This window comes from Hippopotamus amphibius, chromosome 6 (assembly GCF_030028045.1).
Source record: "Hippopotamus amphibius kiboko isolate mHipAmp2 chromosome 6, mHipAmp2.hap2, whole genome shotgun sequence".
Taxonomy (NCBI): Eukaryota; Metazoa; Chordata; class Mammalia; order Artiodactyla; family Hippopotamidae; genus Hippopotamus; species Hippopotamus amphibius.
In genome coordinates this window covers 36299800-36315217 of record NC_080191.1, presented here as the reverse complement: position 1 = coordinate 36315217, position 15418 = coordinate 36299800, and the positions used below count along the sequence as shown (strand labels likewise).

General features: G+C 37.5%; 1 protein-coding gene across 1 annotated transcript in view; it reads right to left on the bottom strand.

The window, feature by feature from the left end:
• LAMA2 (laminin subunit alpha 2) overlaps nt 1-15418 on the bottom strand; it is a 604135-nt gene that overhangs the window by 274563 nt on the left and 314154 nt on the right. The gene's annotated exons all lie outside the window — the stretch shown is intronic.

Sequence of the window (15418 nt, the reverse complement as noted above, 5' to 3'; positions counted from 1 at the left end):
TGTAGTATAGTTTGAAGTCAGGAAGCCTAATTTCACCAACTCCATCTTTCCTTCTCAAGATTGCTTTGGCTATTCGGGGTCTTTTGTGTTTCCATACAAATCATAATATTTCTTGCTCTAGTTCTGTGAAAAATGCCATTGGTAATTTGATAGGGATTGCGTTGAATCTGTAGATTGCTTTGGGTAGTACAGTCATTTTCACAATGTTGATTCTTCCAGTCCAGGAACGTGGTATGTCCCTCCATCTGTTTGTGTCATCTTTGATTTCTTTCATCAGTGTCTCACAGTTTTCTGCATACAGATCTTTTGCCTCCTTAGGCAGGTTTATTCCTAGGTATTTTATCCTTTTGGTTGCAATGGTAAATGGGAGAGTTTCCTTAATTTCTCTTTCTGCATTTTTGTTGTAAGTGTATAGGAATGCAAGACATTTCTGCACATTAATTTTGTATCCTGCTACTTTACTAAGTTCATCAATTAGTGCTAGCAGTTCTCAGGTAGAATCTTTAGAGTTTTCTATGTATAATATCATGTCATCTGCAAAGAGTGACAATTTTACTTCTTTTCCAATTTGGATTCCTTTTATTTCATTTTCTTCTCTGATTGCTGTGGCTAAAACTTCCAAAACTATGTTGAATAGTAGTGGCAAGAGTGGACATCCTTGTCTTGTTCCTGATCTTAGAGGGAATTTGTTAAGTTTTTCACCATTGAGAATGATGTTGGCTTTTGGTTTCTCATATATGGCTTTTATTATGTTGAGGAAATTTGCTTCTATGCCCATTTTCTGGAGAGTTATTATCATAAATGGATGTTGAATTTTGTCAAAAGCTTTTTCTGCATCTATTGAGATGATCATATGGATTTTATCCTTGAATTGGTTGAGATGATGTATCACATCGATTGATTTGTGTATATTGAAGAATCCTTGCATTCCAGGGATAAACTCAACTTGATCATGGTGTATGATTTTTTTAATGTGCTGTTGGATTCTGTTTGCTACTATTTTGCTGAGGATATTTGCATCCATATTAATTAGTGATATGTGCCTCTAATGTTCTTTTTTGGTGACATCTTTGCCTGCTTTTGGTATCAGGGTGATGATGGCCCCTTAGAAGGAGTTTGGCAGTGTTCCTCCTTCTGCTATATTTTGGAAGATTTTGAGAAGGACAGGTGTTAGCTCGTCTCTAAATGTTTGATCAAATTCTCCAGTGAAGCCATCTGGGCCTGGGCTTTTGTTTGTTGGGAGATTTTTAATCAGAGTCTCAATTTCCATACTTGTGATTGGTCTGTTCATATTTTCTATTTCTTCCTGGTTCAGTCTTGGAGGATTGTACTTTTCTAAGACTTTATCCATTTCTTCCAGGTTATCCAACTCATTGGCATATAGTTGCTTGTAGTAGTCTCTCATGATCTTTTGTATTTCTGTAGTGTTGGTTGCTACTTCTCCATTTTCATTTCTAATTCAGTTGATTTGTGTCCTCTCCCTTTTTTTCCTGATGAGTCTGGCTAATGGATTATCAATTTTGTTTAACAAAGAACCAGCCTTTAGTTTTACTGATATTTGCTATTTTTTCCTTCATTTCTTTTACATTTATTTCTGATCTGATCTTTATGATTTGTTTCCTTCTGCTCACTTTGGGGTTTCTTTGTTCTTCTTTCTCTGATTGTTTTAGGTTTATGGTTAGGTTGCCTATTCGATATTTTTCTTGTTTCTTGAGGTAGGATTGTATTGTTATAAACGTCCCTCTTAGAACTGCTTTTGCTGCGTCCCATAGCTTTTGGGTTGTTGTGTTTTCATTGTCTTTTGTTTCTAGGTATATTTTTATTTCCCCTTTGATTTCTTCAGTGATTTCTTGGTTGTTAAATAAAGTATTGTTTAGCCTCCATGTGTTTGTATTTTTTACAGTTTTTTTCATGTAATGATATCTAGTCTCATGATGTTGTAGTCAGAGAAGATGCTTGATACAATTTCAGTTTTCTTGAATTTACTGAGGCTTGATTTGTGACCCAAGATGTGATCTATCCTGGAAAATGTTCCGTGTGCACTTGAGAAGAAATTGTATTCTGTCGTTTTTGGGTGGAATGTCCTATAAATGTCAACTAAGTCAAGATGGTCTAATGTGTCATTTAAAGCTTGTGTGTCCTTATTTATTTTCTGTTTGGATGATCTGTCCATTGGTGTAAGTGGGGTGTTCAAGTCTCCTACTATGATTGTGTTACTGTCAGTTTCCCCTTTTAAGGCTGCATAGATATTTGCAATTGTTTTATGTTCTTCTTGGATGGATCCCTTGATCATTGTGCAGTGTCCTTCCTTGTCTCTTGTAATAGTCTTTACTTTAAAGTCTACTTTGTCTGATACGAGTTTTGCTACTCCAGCTTTCTTTTGACTTCCATTTGCATGGAATATCTTTTTCATCCCTTTACTTTCAGTCTATATGTGTCCCTTGGTCTGAAGTGGGTTTCTTGTAGGCAGCATATAGAAGGGTCTTGTTTTTGTATCCATTCAGCCAGTCTGTGTCTTTTGGTTGGAGCATTTAACCCATTTACATTTAGGGTGATTATTGACATGTGTGTTCCTATCACCATTTTCTTAACTGTTTTGGGTTTGTATTTGTAGGTGTTTTCCTTCTCTTGTGTTTCCTAGTTAGAAAAGTTCCTTAAGCAATTATTGTAAGGCTGGTTTGGTGGTGCTGAATTCTCTTAACTTTTGCTTGTCTGGAAAGCTTTTGATTTCTCCATCAAATCTGAATGAGATTCTTGCTGGGTAGAGTATTTTTGGCTGTAGGTTTTTCTCTTTCAGGACTTTCAGTATATCCTGCCATTCCCTCCTGGCCTGCAGAGTTTCTGCAGAGAGATCAGCTGTTATCCTTATGGGTTTTCCCTTATATGTCATTTGTTGCTTTTCTCCTGCTGCTTTTAATATTTTTTCTTTGTGTTTAATTGTTGTTAGTTTGATTAATATGTGCCTTGGTGTATTTCTCCTTGGGTTTATTCTGTATGGGACTCTCTGTGCTTCTTGGACTTGATTAATTATTTCCTTTCCCATGTTGGGGAAGTTTTCCACTATAACCTCTTCAAATATTTTCTCAGACCCTTTCTTGTTTTCTTCTTCTTCTGGGATGCCTGTGATTCAAATGTTGGTGCACAATGTTGTCACCAAGGTCTCTGAGACTGTCTCCCATTCTTTTTTTTTTTTCTTTTTTCCTTTTCCTCCTCTGTGGCAGTTATTTCCCCCATTCTATCTTCCAACTCACTTATTCGTTCTTCTGCCTCAGTTATTCTGCTGTTTATACCATCTAGAGTATTTTTAATTTCAGTTATTTTGTTGTCCATTACTGTTTGTTTGCTCTTTAGTTCTTCTGAGTTCTTATTAACTGTTTCTTGTATTTCCTCTATTTTGTTGTCTAGATTTTGGATCATCCTTACTATCATTACTCTGAATTCTTTTTCAGGCAACTTTCCTTTTTCCTCTTCACTTATCTGGTCTTGTGGGTTTTTTCTGCTCCTTTGCCTGCAAGGTGTTTCTTTGTTTTCTCATTTTGTCTAATTTGTAGTATTTGCTGTCCCCCTCCCTATGCTGCCTAGTAGTAATTCCTCTTCTTTCTGCCCTCTGACCCCTGTGCTGGGGTTTGTCCAGTGTCTTGAGTAGGCTTGCTGGTGGGGGGGTCTGGTGTCTGCTTTCTGGTGTGTGGATTAGAGTCTTTTCTCTCTGATGAGCAAGGCCGTGTCAGGTGGCGTGTTTTAGGGTATCTGTGAGGTTAATATGGCTTTACGTGGTCTGTGTGCTGATGGGTGGGTATGTGTTCCTGTCTTGTTTATAGTTTGGTGTGAGGTGTCCAGCACTGGCAGTTGCAGATAGTCGGACAACGCCGGGTCTTAGACTCTGATACAGGGCCCCATGAGAGTTCTCTGCAGCTAATCTTCCCTGTGTCTGAGGACTCCCTAGTAGTCTAGCATCCTGGATTCAGTGCTCCTTCCCCAGAGCTCCTACTAGACTTCTGATAGAGTAGTCCAGACTTCAGATGTTGCTTGCTCTGGCAATAAAGGAGTTTATAGAAGACTGGCCAAGCCCCAGAGTAATGGCAGAGTGTTGAGTCAAACAAATACCAAGTCAAGGAAACACATACATGTATAAGATACACAAATGCTGAATCCAATACAACATAAGCCAGTAGAAATACCTAACAGAAGAACCCCAGTATGCAATCAGACAATCAAAGAGAAATCCAACAGAACTTCAAAACCAAAACCCCCCCCCCAAAAAAACAAAACAAAGCACCACACACACACAAACACAAATCCAGGGAGATTTTGAAAGCTAGGATCAAATATAATAAAGAGCAAGAGTAACACCAGACAGACTGAAGATGCTCAGAATGAAATCAGGCAATTATACATAGAATTACGATAAAGACAAAACCTAATAATAAAAACCAAAGCAGTGTGTCATCTGGAGAAGAAAGCTAGGAAACAGAGCAGACCAGTAATATTGCTTATAAGTATATTAAGATAAAATAAACTAAAAAAGGATAGACGACAGGACAACAGAAGAGCGTAGTGTGACTGGAAATATGAAAAGAGAAGTAAAAGAGAGAAAAAAATAAAAATGTATAAAAGATAGAGAAGGAAAGAACATAGGAGAGATAAAGTTAGCACTACAAAAAATTTAGCTAGAAACAGAAATATGTAAAAAGTCTAAATGTAAAAATAGAAGAAAAAAATAGAATAAAAATTTAAAAAATGTTATAATACATGTAGATCCCTTAGGACTAAGATCATAATTAATTAAAAAAAAAAAAAAAGCACACACACACAGAAGCACATCTCCGGGGAAATTTTGAAAGTTAGGATCAAATATAATAAAGTGCGAGAGTACAATCAGACAGACTGAAGATTCCTAAAACAAAATCAGACAATTATAATCGGAACTAAGATAAAGACAAAACCTAATGATAAAAACCAAAGCAGTGTGTCATCTGGAGAATAAAACAAGGAAACAGAGCCAAGTGATAATATTGCTTATAAGTATATTAAGATAAACGAAACTTAAAAAGGATAGAAGACAGGGCAACAGAAAAGCGTAGTGTGACTGAGAATATGAAAAGAAAAAGAAACAAATAGAAATGTATAAAAGATAGAGATGAAAAGAAGGTAGGAGAGATAGAGTCAGCACTACAAAAAATTTAGCTAGAAATATAAATATATAAAAGGCTAAAAATAAAAATAGAATAAAAAATAGAATAAAAAATGTTATAAAACATGTAGATCCCTTAGGACTAAGATCATAATTAATTAAAAAAAAATGCTAGAACTGACCCCAGAATGGACCAGATCAATAGAATTAATAATAATATTTCTGTTCCCTTGGGGTCTCAGCTGTAAGTGTCCTGCATGCCTTGGCCTTTTTGTGTTACTCTGCAACTAGCAGAACTTCCTTTATTGTTCGTCTGTAAGCGCTGGTGTGTGGGGAGAAAGAGGGTACAATAGTGGCTCCTTCCCCTGGGAGTGAGTGAGCAGTGGCACTCTGCCTGGGTCATGGTGGCTTGGGTGGGTGGTGGCCGTGCCTGCTGCAGAGGGACACCGGCGGCTCAGGCCAAGAGAGCGACTACAGCTGCGCTCCTCTCCCCTGCTATGACTCCACTGGGGTGCCCTGCCTGGGTCATGGTGGCTCAGTTGGCTGTGGCGGTGCCTGTTGCAGAGGGATGCCAGCAGCTCAGATGTAAACAGAATGTCTCCAGAGCTGGGCCACTCTGTGGGCTTTTGGCTCTCGGCTGCAGGCACTCTAGGCCGGCCCCGCCTGGGGGCCTTTTTTATCCGTGAGTGTGTTAGCCAGGCCCAGAGGGGTCCTTCCTTTGTCTGTCGCAGGCCCCGAGAGAGAGGCTACAGCCACAGCTCCTCCCCTTGCTTGTGAGTTAGCAGTATCGAACCGCAGCCATGGCCGTCCAGCTTTCTGCGGTAGGCTTTCTCCGCTGTGGATTTCTTCCCTCCTATCCTCTCAGTCTGTCTCCCCACTGCCAGCAATGTTTCTCACCCTGAACCAGTTCTCCGGTTCCCACATTCCAGCTCCCGGACCCCCTGTTCATCTGTGCACTGACGTCTCAGTCCGGACATGCTGAGCTGTGGCGGACCCTCTGTGTGTTTCTCACTCTTTCCTGTCTGCCATAGCTCAGCCGCTTCACCCTCTTTGAACAGTCCCAAATGCCTTCCTTCTGACCCAGGGAAATTCCCCATTGGAGAAGGAGTTTCCCCATTAGGTAAGGGACGTTTCCCCAAATTCGGTAGTCTTCCCTCTGTTTCTGATCCCCCCACCCTAGGGTGTGGGACCTGTCCCTTTCCTTTCTTCTCCTCCTCTTTCTCCTTTTTTTCCCCCTCTGTCCTACCCAATTATGTCAGGATCTTTGCAGTCCTTTCTGGTGTCTGAGGTCATCTGCTGGTGTTTAGCTGGTTCTCTGTGGGAATTATTGCATCTTTTAATGTATTCCTGATGCATCTGTGGAGAGGGATGCATTCCACATCCTTCTACTTCACCGCCATCTTTCTTCTCCCAGTATTTTCTTATTCTTTTCTTGTACATGCATCAGTACTATCTTCGCTGTAGTTGTTTTGAAGGGATATAGTAAACTCATGTATTTATTTGGTGGGTTTACATTAGTTTAAAAACTAAGTAATATAATTCATAAAACAACTTAGCTGAGCAAAATTAAAGTACAATGTTTCATAACATGTCAGTTAATGAACAAGTGGACTTACCACTATAAATTCTCCCACCTTATAAATTCTAATTTTTCTTTCAGAATATCTTGAGCATGGTACCCCATCAAGTGCGTGGGCTAGTGTCAATCCATATGTTACACATTAGAAAAGCCTTTATTCTTTCTTACTTCAAATTAAATAGAATATGAATGTATAACTCTTAATGTTCCTCCTACATGCATGTCTATAGATCATGTAACCCTTGAGTTCTTGAAGACTACTGACTTAGAGTGACTTTATCACCCATACAGTTTGACATGCTCTAAGCCATTACATTTAGGGCATTCTTTTAACCCAAATTCAGGAAAACAAGCTAATTACCAAAAATTCTTGAAGGTATAATTTGCAAATCTCTACTATGCACAAGTACTTTTATCACTAGGCCATCATTGAAGTATACATAAGTTTAAGGCCCTATATATAAATACTTAACAGTAAATGACAACTTCTGTTCAATTAAAATGATTACGGTTTTAAATATGTTTCTAAATTTAAGCATCTACAAATGAAAATATTATATTTCCATATTACTTTATTCAACATAAAATTGAAAAAATGAACACTAAGATGTTTTAGAAGTATAAGTTCACCTTTTCAAGCTAAATGGGTTCTATATTTGAATCACCATAATTCTCTCATTTATTTTACCTATGACTAGATGACAATTTTATAATGGCCAGGATCTCTTCATCATAATCAATTTTCAGAAAGTACAGAATCGTAGTAGGCAGTTAATAAATGTTACTGAAAAATGGAAAAATCATTATTTTAACTTGTAGCCTACTGCTACTTTATAATGTGGAGGTAGTTCACATCTAATCAGTTTTGTCCCTAGAATTTTAACAACTAAATATCCTTTAGCCAGTCTCTAAGAAAGCCTTTAAAATTTGCACCAGTATGTTGAAAGTCTATCAAACACTTTAAACTCAGATTTATACAATTCAGTTGAATACAGTTAATATGATTAATAGCTTTACGTTTAAAGTAGCATGGAAAGAAAGGGTCACTGCAAGATGAGTAAAATACTATTACTCCCTTGAAGAAGTTTAAAGTTGAGAGGAGGGAGAACACCATGCACAAATGATACTTTTTCAGGATACAGTAAAACATTTCAATTGGAATTTTATTATTATACTACCGATTATATGCGTACACTTGTGTTTTTGATACATTAAGGGTTCATTGCCATGCCATCTGCAGTAACAGCAAGGCTGCATTTAATGTCATCTTCAATAATGAATTTGGGGATATTATCTGTCTTATTATATAGTTTACACTTTATACTTCAGTGCTTTAAGCCTTGATTCATCACTCACAGTGTTTGCACTTACATGAAAGTATGTCATGAACCCTATGGCAAAGAAAATTTGATGTTTCTAATATTTAAAAAATATATATGAATTCTGGTGAATTTTGGTGGTGTGAGCCAAGAGCTTTTGGCATTGGGATTGTGATGGTTAGCATACAAGTGACAATTATCTCCTGCTTTGTACATTTCTAAGAAGTAAAGAGAGAAAGATACTTCTTGGCTTTACTACGTTTACACAGAGTCTTCTGGAACACAAGCTACCCGTTACTGGTCCAAGTTTATTTTTCTCAAGGGACTTTTAGAAACATCTTGTGAAATGTGACAAGATCTCTTTGTAACTGAGCTTTAGAACCAACTCTTCAAGTTATAGAGGCTGAACTGCCTCAAGCCCATAAACAGGAAGCTGTCTTGTCTGTGAATGACAGTCTAGAACAGATTACATCCTGGAGTTTTCAGAAACTCTGACATTTGTTTAAACTTGTCTTCATTTTTTTTTCTCTATGAAAAATATTAAAAAGGGTATCAACCAGATCTTTTAACAGTCTTATTTCAAAGCAGGAAATATCTCACACTTTAATATGAACGGAGTATTTTAAAAGAGGAAAGGTTTGAATTTATTCACAACTTGGTAACAGATGATCTCCGTGGAAAACACGACAGAAAAATTTACAGGAGAAAGACTGTTGAGGTAAAGTAAGGTATAACTCTCCATATTACTATGGTGGTCTTATTGAAGTTAGTCCATTAACATGCTTTTCTCGAGTTTAAGAGGAAGGCTGGGACTTCCTAGGTGGCACAGTGATAAAGAATCACCTGCCAATGCAGGGGACACGGGATCGAGCCCTGCCCTGGGAAGATTCCACACAACATGGAGCAACTAAACCCATGTGCCACAACTATTGAGCCTGTGCTCTAGAGCCCGTGAGCCACAACTACTGAGCCCATGTGCTCAGGGCCTGTGCTCCACAACAAGAGAAGCCACTACAATGAGGAGCCTGCACACCACAGTGAAGAGTAGCTCCCGCTAGCAGCAACTAGAGAAAGCCCGTGTGCAGCAACAAAGACCCAACGCAGCCAATAAATAAATAAAATAAATAAATTAATTAAAAAAAAAAAAAAGAGGAAGGCTGAATTCAACTCTAAGGACAGTAGACATTTGCCAAAAAGATTTCTAAGACTGACCAAATGATTTGATATTCACATGCATTTACATAATATAATTACAAACCTAATAGACATAAATTGATTACAGAAACCAGATGTTGGGACTTGTATATGAAAAGAAGTAACTTATTGATTTAAGATTCTAAAAATATGTACTTTGTATTCAAAACACACTCTTGGTATTTATCTACATTTTAAGAACATAATTATACAATTTATTTTCCTACTCCGAAATCTAATTTCAAAACAAAGGCCTTAACCCATGTTAAGGTGTGTTTCCAATAATTATAATCTATTCCAAGTATTCTCAATAACTTTACAGTATTTTGTAATTTTGCAACAAAAATCATGCATCATAAATAGAATATTAAGAATGGCACTTTATATGAATGTTCTTTTATTATTTATTAATATTCACTGTATTAATAAAGTGGAATAATAATTTCCATTAAGAATGAAAATGGGGCTTCCCTGGTCGTGCAGTGGTTAAGAATCCGCCTGCCAATGCAGGGTACATGGGTTCAAGCCCTGGTCCAGGAAGATCCCACATGCCTTGGAGCAACTAAGCCCGTGTGCCACAACTATAGAGCCTGCGCTATAGAGCCCGCAAGCCACAACTACCGAACGTGTGCCACAACTACTGAAGCCCTCACGCCTAGAGCCTGTGCTTTGCAACAAGAGAAGCCACTGCAATGAGAAGCCTGCACACCACAATGGAGAGTAGCCCCCACTCGCCGTAACTAGAGGAAGGCCATGTGCAGCAATGAAGACCCAACACAGCCAAAAAGTAAATAAATAAATAAATGTATATAAAAAAAGAATGAAAATGGATCTCCTATATCCCTCCATGATTCAATACTAACATTTATCATGATAAATACCTGTAGTTGTAATGTAGATTATTATATAATCCCAAGAAAATGTCTTTTGTATTTCACCATTAATTAATACCTACTTGTAACACAGAATTATTCATTACACATTCTAGAAAAGCAGAAGTCTGCTTACTGCAAAACTACCTCAAGCCTATTTAGATAACCATGTGTCTCCATCCTCATTTCAAGGAACATCATTTTAATTATAGGGATTACTTAATACTTATATAACGTGCCAGAAAAAGCTCTAGGCAGTCCTAATGTATGAAAGGCATGTATTGCCCTAAAGGGTATTCTATCTTCAAATTGACATGAAACAAAGAACAGTTTTCATAAGGCACAAACAATAAAGTTTCCATTTCTACAACGGTGTTTATTCCATAGAATGTAGCTGCAGGTTACTGTAGTTGTATAACTAGAGACTCCGCTTCCTAGCTGATTTGTGGTTATCCATCATTTGTAAAACAGAATTTGCTTTCTGATTCATGATTTCTGTCATATACTGAGTTCATTTTTCCTCTTCACAGTAGGTGTTGACAACCATTATTGTCCTTATTAATCCTGAATCAGTAGACAACAATCTGTTTATAGTCACTGATTCTATGTCTTCTCTAGATACTTTTTAGAAACCAAAGAGAAAAATAAGTGATAAACCTCTTCCCCCAGATTCAGTTAGCTGACTGGAACCTACCATATAATTTTGCATATTTTATCAGGTTATTTTTATGGGAATATCAAGGGAAACCAAAGGGGTAAATAATCATCCAGTTCCCATTACATATCAGATGTTATATGTATTATTAAATGCAATCATCATGCTAATTCTATGAGGTAGTATTTACAGTCTCCATTTTATAACTAAAGTGATGAAGGATATGAAGTGAAAGAATTTGTCTACAACTCTCACAGCTAGTAAATGCTAGGTTGAAAAACAAAATCAGGTCTGTTTGACTCCATCATTTTTGCTATTATACTACAGAGACTTGAGAAGTATATATCGGCTAGGTATCCTAGCATTCTCTAGGAGTGCATTATTGTGGCATGGAGTGGCAAAGCAGTATTTCTAGTTACTTCTTACTGAGGAAAAAAATGACTTATGGATAAGGGGGAGTGGCCTACATCAAAAGCTTGGATATTGGGTTATATTTGTAACTAGCATATTGTACATAACCCTTTATGAATCTATTGGGAATAAAAAACTCTAATTTGGATAATCCCTTGGGGCCCTATTCAGTCTTTTACCTCCTGGAAGATAACATATGAGAAAATCTAGATGATCTTGGGCTTGGTAATGAGTTTTCAAATACAATGCCAAAGGTAAAAAATAAAAATTAATAAGTTGGACTTTATTAAAATTAAAAATGATCTGCTCTGCAAAAGACACTATCAAAAGAATGAGAGGACAAGTCACAGTCTGAGAGAAAATATTTTCAAAAGATGTATCCAACAGAGAACTTATCTACAAAACATACAAAGAATGTTTAAATCTCAGCAATAAAAAAATCAACAATCCAGTTCAAAAAATGGTCAAAAATACGAACAGACTACTCACCAGAGATTTTATACTGATAGGAAAAAAACATATGAAGTGATGCTCAGTATCACACATCATTAGGGAATCATGAATTAAAACAATGAGATACCACTAGACACCTATTAGAATGCCTAATACCCACAACTTGCCAATACCAAATACTGGCAACCATGTGGAGCAACAGGAACTCTCATACATTGTTGGTGGCAATGCAAAATGATACAGCTACATTGGAAAGGCACAGGCAGTTACTTATAAAACTAAACATTCTCTAACCATAACCTAAAGGGGTTGAAAACTTAAGCCCACAAAATATTCTATGTCCACAGGAAAACCTACCTGTGGATGTTTGTAGCAGCTTTATTCATTTTTGCCTCAACTTGGAAAAAGCCAAGCGGTCTTTTCTCAGGCGAATGGATAACTAAATTGCAGTATACCCCTAAAATGGAATATTTCTCAGCACTAAAAAGCAATGAACTATCAATTCATCAAAAGACATGGAGAGGGCTTCCCTGGTGGTGAAGTGGTTAAGAATCCGCCTCCCAATCCAGGGGACACAGGTTCGAGCCCTGGCCTAGGAAGATCCCACATGCTGCTGAGCAGCTAAGCCCACGTGCCACAACTACTGAGCCAGCGCTCTAGAGCCTGCGAGCCACAACTACTGAGCCCACATGCCGCAACTACTGAAACCTGCACGCCTAGAGCCCATGCTCCACAACAAGAGAAGCCACTGCAATGAGAAACCCTTGTACCACAACGAGGAGTAGCCTCCACTTACCACAATTAGAGAAAGCCCGTGCACAGCAACAAAGACCCAATGCAGCCAAAAATTAATAAATAAGTAATAAAATAAATCTTAAAAAAATATTAAAAAACAATAATTAAAAAAAAAAGACATGGAGAAAACACATCCTATTTTTTTTAATTTTATTTATTTATTTATTATTTTTTTGGGGGTACACCAAGTTCAATCATCTGTTTTTATACACATATCCCCGTATTCCCTCCCTTCCTTGACTCCCCCCCTCGAGTCCCCCCCACCCTCCCCGCCCCAGTCAAACACATCCTATTAATTGAAAGAAACCCACCAGGGAAGGCTACATGCTTATGATTCCAACTATATGACATTCTGAAAGAGAAAACTATGGAGACAGTAAAGAAGAAAAATGGCCTATCCCATCTTTGCCACTTCTTCTAAAAAAAATACAGATTATGAAAGTAACATGTATATTGTAAAATGCATGCTGCCAAAGCAGTGTCATGTCTGCTCAGGGAATGCAGAGAGATAGAAAGACAGCCAGACCTAGAACATCATAATAAACATTAAAAATGCTTTAAAATGCATACACCTCTCTCCATGAGAATGTTTTGGAATCTAGCAGACTAAACAGCACTATGTCAAACATTTAAATTAAAAGCTACAGCTGACCAAATATTACTGTATCTGTTTATTTTATTATCTTGAAAGACAGCTGCTTCCTAAGTGAAAGCAAATTAAACTTAGTTAACAAATTTCTTTAATTTGATGGCATGAATTCTAAATTGATGTTTCAAAACAAATGTTACAATTTTAACTTACCTTGACCATTATGTAAATAACCTGCTCTTTTTCATGTGTTATATAGAAAAATGGAAAGAGATCTGCAGGGAAGTTAGGGGGTCATAAACTCTAACGTCAGCCTGGTCTCTGGAGGAGCTTTATATCTTTGCTCAAGCGACTTAATCTCTCAGTCTTAGTTTTCATTCCATGTACTCTCAACATGCCAAACAGATAGACACCCTGGTCTAAGAAGGAAAGGGGCTCCCTGTCGGCTCCATCCTACCTCCTGTCCCAGCACAGGAAGACCACACGGAACACAGTGCAAAAACCATTAATAGAATATGACTCAAATGATTTCCAGTTCTGAAATTCTGTGTTTCTATGTAAATATTCAAAACATCATAACTTCCTCTTGATCCACAGAGAACAAGACTTTTACTCAAACAATGCTCATAAAATTGGAGGCTGGAAAATTTGGCAGACGATTTAGGTCATCTGCCTGGCTCTGAATGGATGTGGCCTTAAATGAACCCAGAATTATTTTTTTAAATATTTAGAAAATCCAGACAGGCACTTCCGAAGAAATCCCATCCAAGTTCTTTTTCTACAGCTTCAAAAATTTTTTATTTAGGAGAATTATATTTGTTTTTCTTCTTGTTCATCTTCTATGGAAACAGAAATAATAACTATTTACACAGAGCATCTATTTATTCATTCGACAGGGGATTATGAAGCCTCTAAACAACATTAAGCAATCTTTTAGGTCCTAGAAGTACAAAGGTGAACAGAATCAGGTTGCATCCAGGAACTCACAGTTTAGGGAGGAATATTTTTGTATGTTGGGTAGTGGGAAATCTCAGGGGAAGAGCACAAAGGAAGGCCTAACTCAGCCTGTCTTGGGAGATGGGATCGGAAAATTTTCCTATAGAAGTCAACACTTGAACTGCATTTTGAAGGATGAATACAAGTTAGTCACTCAGGAAAATGGTACAAGAGCATCTCAGACAAAAGGAAACTGAGATAGGAAAGTTTGAAAGAGCATGGAATACATATGGCCATTTGAATGGCTGGACCATAGAGTTCCTTCCTGAGTACAAGTCCAGAATTGTCTCAGACACCTCAAGTGTCTTAAAGACAGTGGGTTTTCACGCTGGGACCAAGGCAATCACATTTGAGTTTTATAAAGATCTTCCTCCATCAGGTATGTGAATAGAGTATTAGAATGGGGTAGCTGGAGGTAGAAAGTTAGATGGCATTTTCTGTAATTTAGGTAAGAAATGATATGGGCTCAACACCGACTATTCAGTGTTTTAAATCAGTTTAGTTGCTTTACTCTGACACCTCCCACATTTTCTCTGGCTGGGCGTATGTATCATCAAGGCATCTGGATACGGACAATAGCTCACCTGAGAAACATTTATTTTTTCAATTGGTATCAACTAGCCTCTTTACCATACTTTGTAGAGTTATTATTTCATTGTTAGTAGTCAGCTGATTGTATGATTCTGCTTGGTGTTAGGATCATAACATTTTAAACTTGCAAGAGACTCTAATTCATTTGGTCTGTTTGTTTTCATACCATCTTTCTCCAAAACCTAGATTTCTTTTGGGGAAACCACAGATGAGGCTATGAATACAAATGCAGACAGAGCTCCTGGTCTTGTCACCCAGTACAACCAGAACCCACCCTGCGAATCACTGTAACCAGCACTGTTCCTGTCTCCAGTGGTAACAAGACCGGTCCTGTCACCCACTTGAATGATTTTTCTTGATTTTTTGTGTTCTATTTAAGATTCTGTTTGTAAAACAGGACCTGTTGCTAAAACTATACCCCCCACCCCCCCAATTTCACCAATAAAAAATTCAAACACAATGAAGTTAAGTGTCTTGCTTGTGTTGATACTTAGCTAGTGAGCAGCAGAGCTCAAATAGCAAAACTACTAACACATATTCAGGAAGAGTTGGAACCTCTTCTAGAATCTGAAACTATCCCTAATCCCAAGTCATATTCTGAGCTTGCCAAGTTTCCTCATTCCAGATATTAATGGCAGTGCATATTGGAAAAAAAAAAAAAAACAGCTTATTTCTAAGATCCATTGAATATGTGTGTTTGTGCATGTTTGTGTGTGTGTGTGTGTGTGTGTGTGTGTGTGTTTGTAATGAGATGGATATATAGATTTGGATTTACACATTTTGTTGTAGCTAAGAAAATGTTATTTTAGGATTCCCTTGAACAGGCTAAACTA